The following is a 5,663-nucleotide window of genomic DNA, read 5'->3' on the forward strand; positions in this document are numbered from 1 at the left end:
GAAGTGAGACAACCAACGGACGTCATAGCATATGGACATCTCCGATGCCCTCCCTCGATTCCTCGGATGGAGTGCACCCATCAGCGTTTCCGGATCGCGACGGGCTCCTTAAGCGGATTCCCCAGTTGTAATCTGTTGACCCTCGCCCATCATCTGGGGAGGAGGAGCTCCCGAGGAAGACCCGTAAAGCAGTGGGAGCTTTCTGATAAAACGATTATCTGGGACATGTTACAATCTTTTTGTTCATGAGATCTTGCCAATCCGGAAGAAAGTATTCAGAAAACCTTTCTTTCTCTGATCAAGAGAAACTATCAGGAGAGTCTATACATTCTCAGGGGAAGCGTCACTAGTGACCCCTCCCCCTCGAGTACATGATACGTCCTCAGGTTAATCGTCGCTAGGGACCTCCCATCGAGCACTTGATACATCATCAGGGGAAGAATCGCTTGTGACCCCTCCTCGAGCATATGATATATCCCCAGGGTACGAGTTGCTAGGGACCTCCCCTTGAGCATAGGATACATCCTTAGGGGAAATTCCGCTAGTGACCCCTCCTCCAGCATATGATACATCCTCTGGGGAAGCATTACTAGGGACCTCTCCTTGAGTACATGATACATTCATGTGGGAAGCGTCGCTATTGACCCACCTTCGAGCACATGGTACATGTGGGTTTGCTGCAACCTTAGCGATCCACGGGCCTCGTGTGTGTCGTTACACCCGCCACCATAGCAGACATCTGAGTCGTCGGTGGTCTTTGTGCCTGCCCCAGCTGCACCTCGCTTTGTGGGAATGTCCCGAATTCCTTGGATTAGCACCGGGCACTTGGCCAGGCAACCCCATATTCCCTTCAGGTACCCCCAGCGGGACTTGCAACCATTCTGGCTGCACTCAGAGAGGTCATCTTTTGCAGAGGGACAAAGATCTCACTTGTCGGGGTGGGAGATGCCACTGCGGCCACGGGGCCCTCGTCCTGCGCATAGGCATTCCGCATCCCATGTCCGCCGGAGCCCAGAGGAAGTGACACGGCCCCCGCCGCCTCGGCTTAGTCCGCTACGGTGGGCTCCTCTCCTCCTCCCGTGACCGCCGGAGCCCAAGGGAGTTTGAGCCCCTACTTACAACAAGACTCCTGCCGCCTTGGCTTAGCCTGCTATGACGGGCTTTGCTGTTCCTCTTTTGACTGCCGGGGCTCGGCGGAAGTGAAGCGCCCTGATACCTGCATCATGGCTCTCGCCGCCTTGGCTCTGCCCACTACGGTGGGCTTCACTCTGACTCACTTCGCCTGTCCCAAGGGCCGCACTGGGAACTGCCTCTCATCTACGCCATAGCCCAAACAGAGGACCAGGCTTTGAAGGCGAGTTTTCTGCCTTCTGCAGAACATCGACTTGATCCGGTGATGCAATAGCTTGGCCAACCCTGTGACTTCTCCCGCCTCGAAGGGCTTCTCAGCAGTGGAGATTTGGTTGGCCACCCGCAAGAAGTCCTGTTGTCCCTGAGCCTGCCCAGGTCGTAGGACACACCTTAATCTTCTTCAGTCTGGATGGGGCCTTTGCAAGGCCAGAGAACTCCGTATTGTCCTATTGTATGGCCTGTGGAGACCACGATGTGAGCTGCTACCTCCCCCTCCTTTGGGAGTGGGACGGAACCACTACCTCCACATCCTCCAGGAGTGGGATGGAGCCACTTCTCTTCTCTGGCTAGACCCCGGAACCTAGGGAGTAAGCCGCTACCTTCCCCTCCTGCAGGAGGGGGACAGAGCTACTCTCCGTCTCCGGTTCCTTCATCACCTCCTCCTCCAGTTGAAGTAGTGGCCCAGGGACCTGTGGGTGAAATTGGTTGATCAGGGCAGGATCAAGCACCGGCTGGTCCAATGGGACATCCGTAGCAAGTCAAGGGAGGATGGGTTCAGTAGAAGGGGCCTAGTGTTAATCATGAAATGGTCCTTATACCTGGCAGTGTCCCTACACCCGGCAGTGGCAAGTCAACTAATATCCATGTGGGGTTCCCCCTCCTTGGATTTCTTTACAATGAGGCTCAATGCAAAGTTCCCAGTGTTCTATTTGATTGTCCCAGGTCTAGCAGAAGTTATAAAGGACGATTTACAGCATCTGACGGACAGTCTGGATGCGTATACCTTCGCTCCCTTCCGTCTGCTGTGAGAATTCGTAAACAGACTCCGGGAAGCAAAGGGTACAAGTCTCACGTTAGTAGATCCATGGTGGTCAGACATGGAATGGTTTCTGGACCTATGGGAGTTTAGGTACAAAAACCATGGCCCCTCCTGTTAAGGGACGATCTCCTGAGGCAGCCCTACTTCATAAGGTTCCACGTCAGCCTGCAAAACCTCTCTCTTCATGGGTGAAAGTTATCCAGAATCCCCTTAGTCTTGAAGGCCTTTCCAGGAGGGCAGCCACACAGATGACTGCCTCCCTGAGGAGTTTGTTGGTAGCCATCTACCAGGCAAATGGGTCATGTTTGGAAGATGGTGCCAGTAGAGGACTTCCTACTGTACCTCAGGATGGATGAAGGCCCCTTGATTCCTGGGGTCGAAGGGTACCGAGCGGCACTGGGCCAAGATTTCTCGCTCAAGGGATTGAACCTAAGGGCCTCAAAGCAGATAACTAGGCTCCTAAAGAGCTTTGAGATGTGTCCCCCCAAGCCCCTACAGGCTCCAGAAGGGGACCTTCCTTTGAGTCCTTCGGGGATGTCCTGTACAGATTCTGATGATGAAGACAGTCTTTCTCCGGGTCTTAGCCTCATCCAAAGGGTTAGCAAGATACACGGCCTGTCCTATAAAGTGTGCCACACTAGAGGTTGGAAGGAGTTAACATTCCGGTTTGTCCCCTCCTTCATGGCAGAGATCCATAACCTTTCGGTAGAAAAAGGTGCTGTGACGATAAGGACCTTCTCCCGTGCCCTGTCCGATCCATGATGGAGTACCTGGCTAGGACGGTGAGACTGTGACCTGCCATAAAGATCCTCTTTGTATCCATTGATAGAGTGGATAAGCTGGTGGCGAGGAATACTGTCTCATTTTGGATAAGGGAAACAATCAGAAGAGCCTACAGGTCAGCAGGAGATGCCCCTCCCAAATCTATGAAGCTGCACAAGGTCAGGAGGATGGGGACTTCTCTAGTGTTCTCCAAGGATATGGTAGTTAGTGAGTCTGGAGGGTGGTGGTGCGAAAGGTGCAGTTCAACTTACGTCACACTGTCTGAGAGACTGTTCGGTCAAGTTCATCAATGTGTTCAATTCGTGGCTGCACAGCAGCAAATCTAACTACGACCTTTCCCTTCTACTCTCCCCGCTTTAGTAGCATTTTCCTTTGGCGTACTGGGCGGAGCATCAAATAGTCCTGGTGAGTGTGATTCAGCCTTGTCTTCAGCCTTGTGAGCGTGTTTCCCTTGTTGAGATGTAAGTATCTTAATTATCTAAATGGCCTCCTCAGTGCAGCTCCCCTCCCTTTTCCAACTAGATCCTTTGTTCCGACCTCCTAAGGATGAGTCTGCTAAGAACGAAATTCGGAGTAAGTATATTGCATTGGAATAAATGGCAAATTTCAAGTAATTCGTATTTTTCAGAGCTATATTTACGACGAATTTCCTTCTAGTTACGTCCCGCCCAGACATCCCCACAGGGTTCTACAGGTGGGTGTTGAATTTTTGGCTATGGGAACTGTAATGAGGATCTCTACCCTTGTATGACCTGAGCTGGAGCATGATGGGTGCTGCCAGATGCATTATGCTTAAGGAAGTTGTGGAGGACTATCGTATTTTCTGGTCGTGACTGGAAAGTTATCCAGATCTCCTAAGAAGGAAGTTCGTCATAACTGTAGCTAGGAAAAATACAAATTATTGAGAATTTCCTCTATATCACAAACACTTGTGATTTTAATCAATGTAAATATTAATCACAATGGCAATTAATATCGAATTCTCTCCTTGGGAATACATATCCACTGCAAATTCATTTATGATAAATGTTTCTGGCTAGGCATGGATTCAAACCTATGCCTCTGAGTCAAAATAATGCAATGACTGCTTTACCAATCGAATTATCAAGAATTATCATATAAGTTCATTTCAAGTCCGCTGTACATAATCGTGTCGAATAAAAATTCTGTTCTTAGACTTATAATTAACCAATCTCCACCATGATAGCTGATTATTGAGTTTGCAGCACGTGGTTTTTAAATTGAATATTTATGACTAACACTCGGGATTTTAATCAATGTAAATAAGCACAATGGCATTTGATATCGAATATATATATATATATATATATATATATATATATATATATATATATATATATATATATATATATAGGGCTTGGTAGAGTAGTGGTTTTGGAAGTATAGAATATTACCCGTTGAGACATTATATCAAGAATAAATTTCTCTTGGCCAATGTCTGAATAACTTGGTATGAGTTCTCTAAGTAGAAAACTAGTGAGTGTTATGAAAAAATATACTTAATTGATCTTACATCATCAGCATACTTTATGTCTGCTAAATTCCTCAACAATCTAGTCCAATCCTTCTCCACCATCTCTCACGCATTACAGAATCCATGAACACCACAGGATTTGCAATGCATGCTTATCAGAATGCATGAAATATCACACGAAGTTGGGCGGAAGATCAATAAAAGAAAGACAGAGATGATGAGAACGGAATATGCAATGGAAGATGAAATATCATTGGAAGGAGAAATGATTAATGAGGTAGAATCATTTAAGTATTTAGGAACTAAGATCTCCAATACAGGGTCATTAGAATTAGAGTTTAGTGAAACATTGAAAAAGCAAATCAGGCAATGGCTAGGTTAAATAAAATTTGGAAATCAAATCGCCTGAGATTACATATATGAATCAGACTATATATCAGTTTAGTGAGACCGGTGTTACTCTATGAACATGAGTCATGATATGAAAATGAAACAATCTCCAGTAGATTTAGTAGATTTGAGAACAAAGACCTCAGAAGGATATTGGGAGTTAGATGGCTGGACAGGATTAGAAATGAAACTGTAAGAGAGATACTTTAGTACCATATGTGGATGAGATCATGGTGGGGGTATATAGAGATGGTTTTGGTATGCTCTTAGCCAAGGTATATAGAGTTCTATATACCTTGCTCTTAGCTATCCCCAAGAGAGATTAGTTCGCCAAACGTTCAGCTGGGCTCTACAAGGCACTAGAAAAGTTGGAAGACCGAGGCCTACATGATTTAGGACTATGAAACGCGAAGTGGGAGATGATGAATGGAGAAGTATTGAATCTAACCGAGGCCCTTTTCGTCTATAGGCGTAGGAGATGATGATGATGATTATGATGAATTGATTTTACAGCAATGGGCCTGATTATCAAGTTGATACCCGTACAACTATCACAGATGATTGGCAGGTCGTGGATTAGAAATACAAGTTATAATAAATCTTTTAACTTTAAGGGCTCATATGGACAGATGGTATTCGCAACACAAGACGAGTTTGTTTCATGTTGAGGCAACATTTTCTTTTCTAAGGCATGGGTCGTAGTCGTACAGTAGCAGCAACTGCAGTAAAGTAGACAAGACAAGAACGCTTCAAGGACAGTTCTAAAGCTGGATGCTCCGTACCTCTTCGAGTATGGATTAGTACATCCAACCGGTCATAAAAGAA

The sequence above is a fragment of the Palaemon carinicauda genome, chromosome 3, assembly GCF_036898095.1.
Source record: "Palaemon carinicauda isolate YSFRI2023 chromosome 3, ASM3689809v2, whole genome shotgun sequence".
Taxonomy (NCBI): Eukaryota; Metazoa; Arthropoda; class Malacostraca; order Decapoda; family Palaemonidae; genus Palaemon; species Palaemon carinicauda.